At 33.1% G+C, this 17,649-nt stretch overlaps 3 non-coding genes and 1 pseudogene across 3 annotated transcripts; all 4 read right to left on the bottom strand.

Moving 5' to 3' along the window:
• Nucleotides 1-8,016: 8,016 nt before the first annotated feature.
• Nucleotides 8,017-8,213, bottom strand: LOC114074530. Its single transcript, XR_003574955.1, has one exon. It is a non-coding gene; the product is annotated as a U2 spliceosomal RNA (small nuclear RNA).
• A 1,583-nt stretch (nucleotides 8,214-9,796) lies between these two features.
• LOC114074538 lies at nucleotides 9,797-9,906 on the bottom strand (annotated as a pseudogene).
• A 2,081-nt stretch (nucleotides 9,907-11,987) lies between these two features.
• On the bottom strand, nucleotides 11,988-12,180 carry LOC114074532. Its single transcript, XR_003574958.1, has one exon. It is a non-coding gene; the product is annotated as a U2 spliceosomal RNA (small nuclear RNA).
• Nucleotides 12,181-13,864: 1,684 nt separating this feature from the next.
• Nucleotides 13,865-14,059, bottom strand: LOC114074535. The gene has a single exon (XR_003574961.1). It is a non-coding gene; the product is annotated as a U2 spliceosomal RNA (small nuclear RNA).
• Nucleotides 14,060-17,649: the final 3,590 nt, after the last annotated feature.

Below are 17,649 nucleotides of genomic sequence, written 5' to 3'. Positions count from 1 at the left end.
CTATACAATTTGAAAAGATTTAAAAATATCTCTTATTCATCTATTTGGTTAAAAATATCGCTCAATTAATTTTTTTGGTCCAATATTACCCTTTAAACTAGTAATATATTTTTTAAGTTAATATATTTAATAATTATTACGTGGCGTCTTTCTATTATATAAAGTGAAATTTCAATTCATCAAATTTTCTCCTACGCACCGACCCGACCCATATTGACATTTCTTGACCCAAACCTAATAAAAAAGATATCATCACCTAAACCAATTAACATGAATTTCATCAAACACCAACAACAAAATGTATGTTCCTGAAACAAAAAAGACTAAAGTTTGTACAACCACATTAACAATTTAAATCCATAAACTATATAATCAGTTAAACAGAAGCTCACGATGAAGGATTCAGTCAAGTTTTCGGCTTTCAGCGATAAAGAAGATGCTCAGATTTAAGCTTATTTAGAGCAGAAATTGACGATGACAAACATTTAACATGAATTTCATCAGATTAACAAACACCAACAACGAAATTATACGTTCATGAAACAAAAAAAGATTAAATCTTTAAGCAACCACATTGACAAACTCAATTGATCAACCATAGAATCGAGAAGAGAAGCTTCCGATGAAGAAATTAGACTTAACAGATAAAAGGAAAAGTTGCCACATAGAAATTAGGTTCAGGGGAGAAGATTCAATTTTTTCTTTTGTTTTTTAAGGATCTTTTAGTTGGATTTGGATCAAAAAAATGTCAATATGGGTCAAGTGGGTAGGAGAAAGTTTGATGGGTTGGAATTTAATTTAATCCAATAGAAAGACGTCACGGATTAAAAAAAATAATTAAAAAATATAGGTTGTTAGATTAAAGGATAATATTGGACCAAAAAGATTTGACTGAGGGATATTTTTAACGCAATAGGTAGATGAGGGATATTTTTAAATCTTTTCGAATAGTACAAAGGTATTTTTGGCCTTTTTATTCCCCAATATTGTTGGAGATTACAATATGAGAATCAAATTATTTTTGTCATGTTAGTTTAACTCTTTTGCTAAAAATCTAACATTGAGTTTTGAAGAAATAAATTTTGTTTTAAGAGGTGATGCGGTAAATGAAAGAATCAGGAATGTCATCAAAAAGTTACTTTTTGACCTTTTCCTCATGTCAAAGGGAATCGAATGTTTAGATATAAGTTGAAATATGTATAAAAATATTTATTTGTTACCTACATGACATTTTTCACAATATCATATTGATTTTTGCTCCAAAAATATTAAAGGTTAATAATAACTACAGAAAAATTCTAAATACTAATATCTTTGTACTAGATCTCAAAGAAACTCCTTCAACAAACAATTGAAAGAAAGGTTAACAATTAGAATTAGTCGGGTGCGCGCCAAGCCAAGGCAATACTGCAAACACCTAGGCTACGTCTAAAGTTCCTGATAGCAAGCTAACCTGATGAACCTTCCCCTCATATTCCTTAGTTGTGAACAATATGAAGAAACCTTACCCCTAGAATAAGAATCAGGTTCTTGTAATTTTGTCGTAACACAATTAAACAAAGATTTATCGTGGAAACCTTCCTAACTTAAGGAAGGGAAAAACTACACCGAAGTTTTATATTAATTCAAGATTTACAACTCAGTTAATTAATGAATCTAACTCTAAACTTCTACTCTTTTCGATTAACTATAATCGAAAACTCTCCACTCAACAAAGAAGTCAAACTCTCTTCTTGTTTACAAAAGCTCTCAACTCTTCTTAACTCTAACCACCCAAGAAGTCAAACCCACTTCTTGTTTACAATTCTCACAACCTCTCTCCCAAGAAGTCAAACCCACTTCTTGTTACAATTCTCTCAAGACTCAACTCCCAATAAGTCAAACCCACTTCTTGTTACAAATCTAGAAATTATTACAACTCAATAATAAACCTAGAACAAATCAACAAAGACTAATAGCCCTAGATTTTAATTGATCAGACTTTAATATCCAATAGTTCTGAGTGGAACAGATACGTGGACCTGGTCCTTATGTTGCTGTGATGAAGGTGAACCTGGTCCTTGCGTTTCTGTGACGAAGGCCTGCATTTTTTCTCCAGAAAATACTGCTCTCAAGATGATATATTTCGTGAATATGCAATGGTTATTGTTCTTGCTTTGTTGATAAATTCTCTCAATTTGTGTTTTTGCAAAGATACTTTTTTCCTTCAACTTCTTGATCCTTTTATAGATTTGATTTGCCTTCAACTTCTACAAGGAAAGGAATTACAAATCATTTTCCTTCTTGAACTTGTCTATATTTACTTCTTTCTTATTTGACTTGAATTGTAATTTCTTTATTTCTTTCCTTCTTTGACTTGAATTGTTACTTTTTTATTTCTTTCCTTCTTTGACTTGAATTGCTACTTTTTTATTTCTTTCCTTCTTTATTTATTTCCATATTTGTTTCCTTCTTTTCCTTCTTTACAATTCTGCACTTTTTCCTTTTTGCCTCAATACTTTTTCTTCCTTGCCGCAATCTCTCATAATTGTACACATACGACACCATGCCTTCACTTTATCAATCATCAAAACTACTTTATTTGTTCTCCTACTTCCCAACATTTTCCCCCTTTTTGATGATGATAACCAATGATTTATTACACATCAAGACTATTTGTTAGTCATCAAAACTACATCAAAACTACAACTCTTTGTCATCCATCAAAACTACAACTCTTTGTCATCCATCAAAACTACAAACTTCATGTTTTCTCATTCCCCAACAATTTCCCCCTTTTTGATGATGACAAACTATGCATATGTCTATCCACATTATATAATTTCCCCCTTTTGGCATCATTGAAAACCAATAACCAAAGAACCCGAATAACATTCAGTGAGTGTAATATCATTTTTAACTCATAGCCACTTGGGGAACACTTTCAAGTACACTTCTTCTAACAAAATGGTTAGTTAATCTGAGGATATTAGTCATCTTAAACTCATTCACAATTAACATCTTCAATGAGAAACAAAATAAACAAATATGTACCAGTTTATGCCCTTAATAAAAAACATATGATATCATGAGTATCAGACAGACATAAGCACATCAAAGAGTCAAAGAGTCTAAAATTTGAGGATAAGGATTGGGACAAAGATTACTAAAGTGAAGAAGAAAGGGATGTTTACTGCCATTGATAATTTTTTTCAGTATGCCCATTGTGCACCAGCTACTTTATTCTGATCAGTTTTCTTAGAATGTGAAATTTCATCAAGAGAAACATTAGGTAGATCATCATTTTTTTTTGAACTCTACTCCATAACATTTTTATTCCTCCATGATTTTTTTGATAGCCTTTTTCTTGAAGGAGTATCAACTACAAGTAAGAGATTCACCACATTTTGGTGCACAAAGAGATATGTTTATCAATAATGAAAGCAAGCATCAATTTATTTCTGTGAGAATTGTTCCCCCTGAGAGATAGACAGATTATACACTTGGAATGGATGAAATATCAATTTGGAGTTTGTGAACCTGGTTCAGATGTGGGTGGTAAAGCAAGGTTCCCCCTAAATTAAAGCATGAGTGACTTCAATACTGAGATTTTCATCATTAGAGCAGTTTGAGATTGAACGATGCTTATTGTCAAAGAGGGTTCTTGGTGATCTTTGAGAAAGTTAAATTTTTGATGATCGACCAGGTTCATTAGTGCTTATGTTTGACCCAAACTCAGAAAATTAATGCATTGAAAAAGGATGGTACATACCTGAGTATTACAGAGAAACCAGGTTCCCCCTTTTTTTGGTTTCTCCATGATTTACTTAATGGTGTTAGCAAAGAGTAGAGATAACATCCGTAGACTTTCTAAACATTGTTTGAGATGTGACTGGAGTGTGTACCTGTTACAGTACGAGGTTGAGTTAGCAGATATTCATTGTATAATTACTTAAGCATAAGATTATTCGTTTGCCAATTATTAAAGGAAATCATGATAATGCATCAACTTGTTTTGATAAGACCATGCTTTGACTGATTTTTCTCAAGTTCTTCATATTCAAGGCCTTCACGAGAATGTCGCATCATCATATTCTCCCAGATCAAATAAATCTCAAGCTGATTCACAGAGACCCAACCCTTGTCAATTTTCAATACCTTCCAATGAATAACAAGGACCATGTTCACACAAGGAAGTTCCCCCTAAAGGTGTACCATACTCTTACTGTCCTGATTGTTCTATTATTCCCCCAATCTCCAGAACCATATATTAGTAGTAATTCATGTTGCAGGTGCATCAATGATTGTTAGATGTGAACCAGGTTCATATGAGTGTTCCCTAAATTTGCATCATCAAAGATGTTTGATATCATGTCACTTTTTTCAACTTTTTTTTTTATCTTGTCTCTTTCATTTTTCTCATCCTTTTCAAGGAATAAACTGCCTCCTTGAAAATCAAAGAGCGAGAGGAAATTTTCTACCATTTTTAGCACATGTTTGGAGCATGCACTATTCATGTACCAAGTTGGCCTTTTCCCTCTCACCTTCACCTGAAACACTAGTCAAAGATTAGTCTTGGGAACTCAGATTAGCTTGGGCCCCTTTATGTGAGTAAAAGGATGAATAAGATTTCTTCTAGCCCATAAAGGCAAATAAGAAAACCTTTTATTTGGAGCATTTTTATTTGGAACCAGGTTCTTAGCCGTATCAGTCTTTTCCTTTTTGGTGAACTTAACATTTTTTTGAAAGCCTCAAATAAAGCTTTACATTGATTCTTTAAATGACCTGAGTTTCCACAATGAGTACATAAACTTTTAGACATGTGAATAGTGTGTGACACAAGATTATTCTGTTTTTTAAAACCTATCCCACTTCGACTAGTGGTTTGCCTTTCTTGAATCTGAGTTAAAATTTCAGAGGACCTGGTCCATCTAAGATTTCGTTCCAGATCCAGTTTGGTATGATCAAGTTTTTTTTGTAGCAACCTATTCCTTTTTGTTAAAGCTTGACAATTTATGGTTAATAATTTTATTTTTTCTTCTAGAGTTAATTGAAGTTCACTAGCAGAGTTTTTGCCCTTGTGACTTAACTCTGAGATTTTAATCTGTTCTTTTAATTTGTTTTAAAGAAAGTGATTGTGTTTCTCAAGATTGTCATTGCCTTCTCTTAAAGATGCATAGTTTTCCATCATCTGTTCTCTTTCAGAATTGATTGACTGATATGCATCTATAAGAGTACTCAATAAGGACTCTAGTTCCTTTTTAGAATATGATTCAATATTTACTTTGCTATGATGAAAACTTACCTTGCTTTGTTTGTCATCTTCTTCATCATCTTCAAGAAAATCATATTTATTTGATTGTTCTATTGCAAGTAGTGACTAATTTTCGAAACTTCCATCCTCAAATTCTTCTTCTGATAAATCCCCCATAGCGGCGAAGACTCTTTTCGTTGAAAGATCCGCTTCTTGATCGGTCATTCTTCTGTATGTGGGAATGTACTTATCATTTTCTTGATTTCCTTTTCTTTTTCCGAACTATTCCTCTTTTTCTCTAGAGCTTTTAATGGACAAAACTTGACAAAATGATCCAGACTTCCACACTTGTGACATACTTGATCTATTGGATTTTCAGTGAATTTTTGAGAGTTCCTTCCATGGAATACTTATCCCTTTTTTAGCATTCTTGAGAACCTTTTGGTCATTAACGCAATGTTTTCGTCCTCAAAATTTTCTGGTGTTGTGCCTGTAAGAACCAGGTTCTTCTCTTTTCTTTTGCCTCCAATTTCCTTTTCTTGTTTTTTCTTGAGTTCATAGGTTATGAGATTTCCAATGAGTTCATCCATAGCTAACTTATCTAGATCAAGGGCTTCAGTAATGACTTCAACTTTGCTTTCCCATGATTCTGGAAGAACACTCAAAAGTTTCCTTACTGCCTTCCCATTGGGAATTATTTCACCTAGTGAGTAGATTTCATTAATGATAGCAGTGAACCTGGTGTGCGTCTCTTGGATTGTTTCACCTTCTGCCATTCGAAACAGTTCGTATTGTCTGTTCAATTTATCAATTTTAGACTTCTTTACCTGAGTTGTTCCTTCATGAGCAGTTTGCAAAGTTTCCCATATTGCTTTTGCATCTTGACATGATTATATTCGATTGTATTCATCTGGATCTATTCCGCATATCAAGATCTTTTTTGCTTTAGCATTGTTTTGAATTGCAAGTTTATCTGCAGCATTCCATTCTTTCCTATCTTTTGGTACTTGAGTGGTTCCATCAATTCCATTCTTCATGGGTATGGTTGGACCGTCCAACACGACTCCCCATAGGTCTGAATTTTCTCCTAGTAAATGATCCATCATGCGATTCTTCCACCATCCATAATACTTTTCATTAAACAGTGATGTTCGAGTTTGAAAAACTCCTTCTTGTGGTGTACGTGGTGCAACCATTGATCCTTTTCAAGATGTAAGTCTTTTAATGAAAAGACCTGCTCTGATACCAATTGAAGAAACCTTACCCCTAGAATAAGAACCAGATTCTTGTAATTTTGTCGTAACACAATAAAACAAAGATTTAGCGTGGAAACCTTCCTAACTTAAGGAAGGGAAAAACCACACCGAAATTTTATATTAATTCAAGATTTACAGCTCAGTTAATCAATGAATCTAATTCTAAACTTCTACCCTTTTTGATTAACTATAATTGAAAACTCTCCACTCAACAAGAAGTCAAACTCTCTTCTTGTTTACAAAAGCTCTCAACTCTTCTTAACTCTAACCACCCAAGAAGTCAAACCCACTTCTTGTTTACAATTCTCACAACCTCGCTCCCAAGAAGTCAAACCCACTTCTTGTTACAATTCTCTCAAGACTCAACTCCCAAGAAGTCAAACCCACTTCTTGTTACAAATCTAGGAATTATTACAACTCAATAATAAACCTAGAACAAATCAACAAAGACTAATAACCCTAGACTTTAATTGATCAGACTTTAATATCCAATAGTTCTGAGTGGAACAGATACGTGGACCTGGTCCTTATGTTGATGTGATGAAGGTGAACTTGGTCCTTGCGTTTCTGTGACGAAGGCCTGCATTTTTTCTCCAGAAAATACTGCTCTCAAGATGATATATTTCGTGAATATGCAATGGATATTGTTCTGGCTTTGCTGATATATTCTCTCAATTTGTGTTTTTGCAAAGATACTTTTTTCCTTCAACTTCTTGATCCTTTTATAGATTTGATTTGCCTTCAACTTCTACAAGGAAAGGAATTACAAATCATTTTCCTTCTTGAACTTGTCTATATTTACTTCTTTCTTATTTGACTTGAATTGTAATTTCTTTATTTCTTTCCTTCTTTGACTTGAATTGTTACTTTTTTATTTCTTTCCTTCTTTGACTTGAATTGCTATTTTTTTATTTCTTTCCTTCTTTATTTATTTCCATATTTGTTTCCTTCTTTTCCTTTTTGCCTCAATACTTTTTCTTCTTTGCCGCAATCTCTCATAATTGTACACATATGACACCATGCCTTCACTTTATCAATCATCAAAACTACTTTATTTGTTCTCCTACTTCCCAACACAATATTGAACACTAATAAAAAAAATATAAAAATTTTTTCACGATTCTTGAAAGATACGTCAATTAATATGTATAACATAAATTGAATCTTTTGATTATCTAGAGATTTGAGAATGTTGAGTATGATCTTCTAGTTCCTAAAAAAATTAATAAGTGAGAATGTAAAGTAAGCTTTGCAACTAAATTTAGTCGCGCCAAGCCAAGCCAGTAATGCAACCCAAAATAGTGCATGTGAGCCTCTCTTTATTTCCAATGTTGTCGTACTCAAGATGGGAAATTGAATTTTGCCCGATTATATTTGTCTAACTCTCAAGAAAAGAGCTAATATTAATTCAAATCTATTTTAATTAAAATGGGCAACTTGGAATGGCATTATGGATCAAACTGTCCAAAATTAGAAGGGATAAATTGTGATCTATTAAGAAATAATAAGTTTGTAGAACTAGAATTGGTGGGCTGAGCCAAGCTAAAGAAGTAGTGCAACAGCAAGGCGACTCTTGGAAGGTCCTGATAGCAAGCTACCATGATAGACCTTCTCCCTTAAAAAATAGAGTTAATATCGTGTGAGTTGATAACTCACATATCAGGTATTAAACTGATAAGAACAGATACTACACTTAATCTTAGCCAAAAGGCCGAGAAAGGTATGTTTTTCTAAGTGTTATTCCAGGCTATTTTATACGTCACTTGTTACACAAAATATCTCTTTACGGTCAGTGTGGGACTTGAAGAGCTTCTATATTTTTATGTTTAACAAATTCAATCCCATTATTTGTCTATAATACAATTTTTTATCAATGTGCAGTAAATGAAATTATTGTTCTGTTAACGTTTTGTTGGCTGCAAAATTGTTTCAACAATTTTACTGAATTTAACAGTTGATCAAAGCTACTAATTTATTTTTTGTTTTTTTACACTAATCACGTCGTATAAATTTTTACCTGAGTTGTTCAATTCCCGGCTTGTGGATTGCATTGTGTGAGTGCTAAGATGAGTCGTATTGCCTATTCCTAAGCTGCATTACTCACATAGAAGAGGAATTTTAGTATCAAGATGCTCTTCACAAAGAAGTTATTTTTCCGACTCCACCCCCCCACGAGTATCAATATATTAATGACACTTACCCTCCAACATGACTCAAACCGTCAGCCTAAGGTTGATGTGAAGATGCTCAGACACTTGAGCAAGCCTCATTTATCCTGCGACAAGTTGATCAATCATACAGATGGCTTATAAAGTCATTTGGATAGAACAAGTTCACCTAAGGTTCATTACTCCAAAATAAGATAGAAAACAACAAATGTAAATTACAATTTGTTGCCTACATAACCTTTCCACGTAATGTATCGATCTTGCTCCAAGAATGTTAAAGGTTAATTCACAAAAAAACCTACGTACTAATATCTTTGTCCTGGATCTGAAAGAAACTCCTTCAACAAACAATTAACAGAAAAGTTTAAAACCTAGAATTGGTAGGGTGTCCGAGGCTTAAAGGTCCCGACTGCAAGCAACCGTGAGGGACCTTCCCCTCATATTTCCTTAGTTGTGAACAATATTGAAATCTAAATAAGAAGTACATAAATTATTTTTTCACGAGATCTTCTGGTCATCTAGAGATTTGAGAATGTTGAGTATGACATTATATTTCAAAAAAGTTGATAAGTGATAATGTAAAGTAAGTTTTACAATAATTTTAGTGGGGTGCGCTAAGCCAAGTCAGTAGTGCAACGCCAAAGGACACTTGAAGGTCCTGAATCCCAATAGCAAGCTACCGTGTTGACATCCCCTCAAAAATAGTTGGTTTAATAAATATACCTGTAAGAATAGATACTACGCTTATCGTACTTTGCGAGTAACTACTTGAAATGGAAGTCTCAAAACATCGAAATGGAAGTCTCAAAACATCTAACATAGGTGGTCTAGTGGTAGAATAGTACCCTGCCATGGTATAGACCCGGGGTTCAATTCCCGGCTGGTTCATTATAGGAGTGCTGTGAAGATGAATTTGCAGTCTGTGAGAACTGGGTCACCATTTATTTTTTGTAGTAATCTTACTGAAAACAAAAGAAAGTGCCAAATGCTAGGTTGAAAAATTGGATCTAAAGATTTTATGAGTTAGAGCTAATATATCGAACAGTATCTGATTTTAATTCAAATGTGTATTGGAAAGGAACATACAAAGGACAAATTGTTTTCTGTTATGACACAAAAAGACTTTTATCACTAGAATTAATTGGTGGGTTGAGTTAATATCGTGTTAGTCAATGACTCACATATCAAATATTAAACTGAGAAGATCATATACTACACTTGATATTTGCTAAAAGGCCAAGAAAGGTATGCTTTTTTATGTGTTATGCCGGGCTATTTTATATGCCACTTGTTGCATAAAATCCTTCTTTCTAGTCAGTGTGGGACTAGAAGAGCTTCTATAGGTTCAACTAGTAATCATCTTCTCTGGTTAATGTATAAAACTATCTCAATTCTATTAATCGTCTATAATATAGTATTAACCAAAGAGCAGTGAGTGAAACAATTTACCTTTTGTTGGTTGCAAAATAGTTTCAACAATTTTGCTTTCGGTATTTTATTAGATGTTTTTCGAGAATTGAGCACTATTAAAACTTAAGAAGAACTATGCTGAAATCAACTGTTGATTACTTGTCATGTTAGTTTAATTCTTTGAGACTCATAGAGAGCTTCCCAAATATTATTTCATCAATTTACCTACCTTTTGCTAAAAATCTAAAATTATGTTATAAGTGATTGAATCAGGAATGTTGTCACATAAGTTACAGGATTTATGCATGTGATCAAAAAGCTACTTTTTGATCAGTCTGATATCACAATGGACACTTTATAAACTCTAAACACCAAAAGGGACTCTCTCTAAAAACACACACCACACCAAAACAGATAGTTCGTTCATTAATGGGCGAACTATAACGACCATCCTTTAACAGCGTCATCCCCGTTAACTCCAAAATCATCCGAAACAATACTACACAAACTTTAAAGGTATCAGTTTATTAGCTCCTCACATGAATATATGTCCCTTTCTTCCTCACATGAAGCTATATCTTCTTCTTCAACAATAAATATGTGTTATTCACTCCACATTTTCTCATTCATCTTCTACTTTATAAAATATTGAGTATTGTAAAATGAAAACACCGAGGACTCCCAAGAAATCTTGATTGTAAGTTTTGGAGTTGTGCACGTTCAAATGTAAAAAATTAAGTTGTTCACTTCAAAATTATTTGGTATTCGGTTGTTTTTTGTCTTAGTAGGATCAAGTTTTTTCTGTTAAAAAAAATTACAGTACGCTCATAACTCAATGAATCGCAACATTTTCTTTTTAAAAAAAAAGATTTGAGTTTGCCTCATTTCAGACGGACCTAATAAAATTTTGTAACAAAATTGTGGCTTAGTTCATGGACTGCAATTGAATATATCTTTTAAAAAATATGTGACATCTTTGTTATTTTTCATATATAGTGATGCTTATAGATCTAACTAAAAATTCATACAAATTAATTGTTTTTTTTAAAAAAAAAATACTCAATTGAAACTGCAATTGAGTATTGCTCTTAGAACTGCAATTTTCCATTGGGCAATGAGTCAAAATTTGCCACCTTTTTCATTCAATTTGATTGTAATACTCAAGATTTGAGAACTTGTGGAGTCAACAATACTAGGCGTCGTAGAAATGAAATGGACATTGCTTCAGGTCGCATGGCACAACGGTGTATTTTAAGTAGGGAACTACTCATAAGAGCAATCGTTATCCCCATCGACCTCAGTAGTTTCTTACTAATATCATTATATTGATAAAAAGACATCTACTACACTTAATCTTATGTTTCAATTTATTGATATCATATATTTTAGGGTTGGTACTTTGCCACTAATTATATAAAATAGAATTCTTAAAACATCTAGCACCAGTGATCTAGTAGTAGAATAGTACCCTGCCACGGTACAGACCCAGGTTTGATTCCCGGCTGGTGCATTATTTGAGTGCTGTGAAGATAAACTGCGTAGCCTATGAGAACTTTGGGGTCCTCCCTTGTATGATAACAGACGATAAAAAAGCGCATCTGAGCCCTCTCTTTTTCCACTAATATTTATAAATGTCGTTAGAGATTACAAGATGGGAGATTGAACTCACTAGTATTACCCGTTATAGGTCACCATTATCTTCAGTAGTAGTACAGTACATCTTACTGGAAAAAAAAGGTGCCAAATGCTAGGTTGAAACGTTAGTCTAACTCTCAAGATTTTATAAGTTATAGCTAATATTAGTTCGTATATGATTTTAATTAAAATGTGCAACTTGGAATGGCATAGAGAGCTCTTATGTATCAAACTGCCCAAAATTATGTACTGCTATGAAATCAAAGGTTTTTAGAACTAGAATTGGTGAGATGAGCCAGGCTGAGGCAGTAGTGCAACACCAAGGCCATTCATGAAGGCCCCAATAGCAAGCTACCATGGTGAACCTCCCCTTAAAAATAGAGTTAATATCGTGTGAGTCGATGACTCACATATCAGATATTAAACTGATAAGAACAGATACTACATTTGATCTTAGTCAAAAGGCCAAGAAAGGTATGGTTTTCCATGTGTTATGCCGCGCTATTTTATATGTTACTTGTTACATAAAATCAATCATTCCAGTCAGTATGGGACTAGAAGAGCTTCTAATACTAAATAGTAACCATCTTCTCTGATTTTATAGATTAAACTAATTCAATTCCATTAATCATCTATAATTCCATTGATCAAAGAGTAGTGAATGAAACAATTTACGTTTTGTTGGCTGCAAAATAGTTTCAACAGTGTTGCTGAAATTTGCTAAGTATCAATTATTACAGATGGCTTATAAAAGTCTTCTGGATAGAACAAGTTTACCTAAGGTTCATACTCCAAAATAAGATAGAAAAAAAGAAATGTAAATTTCAATTTGTTGACATAACATTTTCCACCACAATGTATCAATCTTGGTCCAAAAATGTTATAGGTTAGTTAATAATAACTTCACAAAAATCCTAAGTACTAATATCTTTGTCCTAGATCTTGAAGAGACTCCTTCAACAAACAATTGAAAGAAAGGTCTTATAATTAGAATTGGTGGGGTGCGCCAAGCCAAGGCAAGTAATGCAACACTTAGGCGACGTTTAAATGTCCTGATAGCAAGCTACCGTGATAGACCTTTCCCTCATATTCCATTGTTGTGAACAGATGTTTAAGAAACACAAATTATTTTTCATAAATCTTTAAAGATTTGTCAATTAATAACACAAATTGAATCTTTTGAGAATGACCTTTTATAGTTCCCAAAAAATTGATAAGTGAGAATGTAAAGTAATCTTTACAATTAAATTTACAGTAGTGCAATGACAAAGGACGCTTGATGGTCCCGAATCCCAATAGCAAGCTAATTTATGGACATCCCCTCAAAAATAGAGTTAACGTATTATATTGAGATGAACAGATTTATACTTGATCTTATATTAGGGGTGTTACTTGCGAGTACGTAGGTAAAATGGTATTTTCAAAACATCAAGCACCAGTGGTCTAGTGGTAGAATAGTACCCTGCCACAGTGCAGACCCGGGTTCGATTCCCGGCTGATGCATTGTCTGAGTGCTGTGAAGATAAATTGCACAGTTAGTAAGAACTTTGGGTCCTTACCTTGTCTGATAATAGATGACAAAATTGTGCATCTGAGCCTCTTTTTTCCTCTTTTTCCGTTATTATTTTTAATGTTGTTGGAGATTACAAGATGGGAAATCAAATTCGGTCCGATTATATATCGGATCATCATACTGAATGTGGTAAAACTATATATAGGGTAACCATTTAGTTAAGTAACTGATTTTAGTTTAAAAAAAATGTTACTTGGAATGAGAAATAGAGAAGGCGACTTGGTGGATCGAAATTTCCCAATATTAGAAGGGACAAATTGTGTACTATCATGAAACAAAAGTTTTTAGAGTTGAGCCTCTCTCTTTCCTCTTTTTCCTTATTATTTTTAATGTTTTTGGAGATTACAAGATGAGAAATCAAATTCGGTCCGATTATATATCGGATCATCATACTGAATGTGGTAAAACTATATATAGGGTCACCATTTAGTTAAGTAACTGATTTTAGTTAAAAAAAAATGTTACTTGGAATGAGAAATAGAGAAGGCGACTTGGTGGATCAAATTTCCCAATATTAGAAGGGACAAATTGTGTACTATTATGAAACAAAAGTNTTATTATGAAACAAAAGTTTTTAGAGTTAGACTTGGTGGGGCGAGCTAGGCCAAGACAATAGTGCAACATCAAGGCGACTCTTGAAGGTCACGATAGCAAGCTACCGTGGTGAACCTCTCCCCTTAAAAAATAGAGTTAATATTGTGTGAGTCAATGACTCACATTCATATATTAAACTGATAAGAATAAATACTACACTTGATCTTAGTCAAAAGGCCGAGAAATGTATGATTTTCTATGTGATTCGTGGGGCTATTTTATATGCCATTTAATTTGCGACATGAAGTTTTTGAAAACACTGGTTACAAATTTTTAGATAGCTATAGAAGTTTAACTACTGATGATAATAATACAGATATTTAGCTTATTCCTTTTTTTCTCTTTTTTTCTTTGCCATTTCAGATTGTCATGATATCAGTATACTTCCATTTTTTCCTTAAAAAAATATTAAATTAATCTTAATTGATGGAACTTATTATTAAGGTAGCAATATCATTTTTCTGATGAATCTCACGAAATCATGAATTGAAAAACCTACATGAGGACCCATTTGGTAGAAGGTGAAGACGAGTCGTTGGAGTTGGACTCGCCTCTTCTGTTTCTCTTGTTGATGCTGGTGAAAAGGATTCAACTACTAAATCGACTTTCACAAATTTCAATGAATCACCTTACTGGAAGTTTAGATATATTAGAGATACAATTAGAAGCCCAGACTTGGTGACGGGAAGATTTATGTTGAGTGAGACTCATAGTATTATTGTCCTTGATCTCTTTGACCAGTTGGAGAATCAGAAGGCTCGAACTAATCATGCAGAAGAGCAGGTGAAGATTAGGAGAAGAGTATTGTTTAACTCAGTAGTTGAATGTCTAGAGTTCAGTTGGTTGTAAACTGAGTTCTGGCAGAGGTTTTGAAGCTTGGACAAAGTGGACAACCACTTCTTCCTTTTGATCAATGGAGTCCATTTTGGCCAAGCTTCAAAACCTCTGTCAAAACTATGTTTACATCTGAATGCTAGACATTCAACCTCCTAATTAAACAACATTTTTCTCCTAATCTTCACCTGCTCTTTTGTATTCTTATTAATTCAAGCCTTCTGATTCTCTAAGTGGTAAAAGAGATCAAGAGCAATAATACTCTGAGCCTCATTCAACACAAATCCTGCCATTATCAAATTTAAGCTTCTAATATATCTAAAATTTCAATAAGGTGATTAATTGAAATTTATGCGAGCCAATGTAGTAGTTAAATCATTTTCACTAGGATTAACAAGAGAAACGGAAGAGGTTGTATCTCACAACTCCGAATCACCTTCCACCTAATAGGTAATCATGTAGGTTTTCCAATTTATAATTTCGTGAGATTCACCAAACAAATAGATGATACTTGCTCGCTGAATCTTAAATTTCATTACTCGAGATTTAATTGATATATTTTCAGGGGAAATGGAAGTATATTGATAATGACAACATTCAGTTCTTCATTCAATGTAATGACTTGACAACTTTAAAGTCCATAAGCAATTACTACACTGATCTTATGAGAAAGTGTATCACCTAATTTTTATGAATCTCTTATAATTTTGAGTTAAACAAACCTTATGAAATGCCTTTTCTTTAACATTTCTATTAAGCAAATTCGACTACCTTCTTCCTACAATTAATTAATTGAAGCAACGCTATACAACAAAATTAGAGAACAATGACTAAAAAGGCATAAAACAAGTAGTCAATATAGGCGTAGAAAGAAATTTGACGAAAGAGTGGACACTTAACCGAATGAGTTAAACATATATCATCATACTCTTAAACAGGAGAAAAAAATAGAATGAAACTAAGTATTTGTATTATTACCATCAGTAGTTAAACTTTTGTAGTTATCCAAAGAGTTGCAACTGTCTCTTGAAATAGAAGATTCCAAACTTGAGGTCAGCCAAGAACAATGGAGTCTGAATTCTTTTTCACATGTAATGCTGCTCGCAATTTTAGGATTTTCTACTTTATTTTGGATCCTGAAATTGATGCAAATAAGATTAGCCTAGCTAGTACATTATCCTTTTTTTCCTTTCTAAGAGAATGCAGTATAGTAATAATATAGAAATAGGAATTCAACAACTGCAATAATACCTCAATCTGGAATTAGTTGAATTTTGCATATAAAATCTCAACATTAATTTTGTGTTATCTCCGCCATATTTCCCAATACTTAATAATTTGTAGTACACCTTCAAACAAAAAGCAGAGTCAATTGAGAAATGAAATAATGAAGAAGCCAGATCGCTAAAAATGAATCTTTCAGAGTCGATTGAGAAACTATTCAAAGAAGAAGTTACATTGCTAAAAAAAAAAAGAACCTTTGAAAGTTGATCTCAACAGCAATAACAATAGCACCAATATCAAGGTAGGGAATATTAATACCTCATAACCAAAAGGGGAAGAAGCTACAGTTAGGGAGCACAAGATAGAACATCTCCGCAGAGGCGATGATAACAAGGAGAAGAATCGGCAGAGAGCACAAATCAGAAAACCCTATCATTTAGGGTTCTTTTATATTCACTTGGTCTGACCACTTTTGGGCCGACCGGCTCTTTTTTTTTGGTATATTTATATGTGGATCCGCTTAGGAGCCCATTCTTTTATTAAATAAAATGAACCATGAGTCCAGGCTTAAACTTAAAAAGGAAGATATTGGTAGTGTTCAATGTCAATTATGGTTTTCGGTCCATTCGACAACTATACTTGATTTGTTTTGTTTCATCTTCGAGATCAAACCAATCCGACTTTATATATATGATTTTTACAATTATAATTTGTTATACATAAAAGTATTTATTTGTTTTAATTTTTAAAATATTTCTTATACGTTTTCATAGTTTTTTTTTAATCTTTTATCATATTATTTCTAGTTTTTGAGACTTGAATTTTGAATGGTCCAATCAAGGTTATAGTCCATAGATATTAGTAACTCTAACAAAACTCAAATTAAAATCAAATCAATACTAGTGCTAAAAAAAGTTACTTCAATTAAGAATGATAATAATATTTGTTCTTTAGTTTTACACAAGTGAACTCATCCCCGCTTCGCGAGATCATGCAAAATATAAATAATACACTAAATATTATTTAAATAGAGGTATTATATATATAATAATGTCATTATCTTATCTTTTGTGGGTGTGCGTGTGCGTTTGTGTGCATGTGCGTGCGTGTGTGTAAATTTTAATTGAAAATTTTAAATACTTTTTAAGGGTTTCTTCATACATGAAAATAATATAAAATAAAATAATTATATTATACATGATTACCTTCCTATAAATGTGTAGATGTATAATTTGGTTCCATAGGAAATAATAACGGATAGTATTAAATAAATAGTATTAAATAATATTAGTATTTACTGTGTACTAATCTTAGTCCTATTAGGATTAGTACTCCTTAATCCTAGTCCTATTAGGATTAGTACTCCTTCCTATATCTCCTATATATATCTCCCATATATTCCCTTATTAGGTTAACACTTCAATACAATCAATATTCCTTCATGGTATCAAGAGCCAGAAAACCTAGATCTTCTTTTCTCTAGGTTTTTTTTTTCTCTCTTTAGGGCACCGATCGTTCCCTCTCTTCTCTTAGGCGGCGGCAGCCATGACAACCGAGGTGGATCCTCTCGATTCACTTCCTTCTGGCGTTAAACTCCTTCTCAGGCATCTTCATGCCCTGATTCCCGAAAAATTATCAGACATAAATTACCCTACATGGAAAATCACCGTTCTTACAGCCCTTGAGGCCAATTACCTTCTCAAATACGTCGATGGAAGCACA

This window comes from Solanum pennellii, chromosome 10, assembly GCF_001406875.1.
Source record: "Solanum pennellii chromosome 10, SPENNV200".
NCBI classification, from domain to species: Eukaryota; Viridiplantae; Streptophyta; class Magnoliopsida; order Solanales; family Solanaceae; genus Solanum; species Solanum pennellii.
The sequence above is the reverse complement of the archived record's forward strand: the minus strand, read 5'-3'. Positions and strand labels throughout refer to the sequence as shown.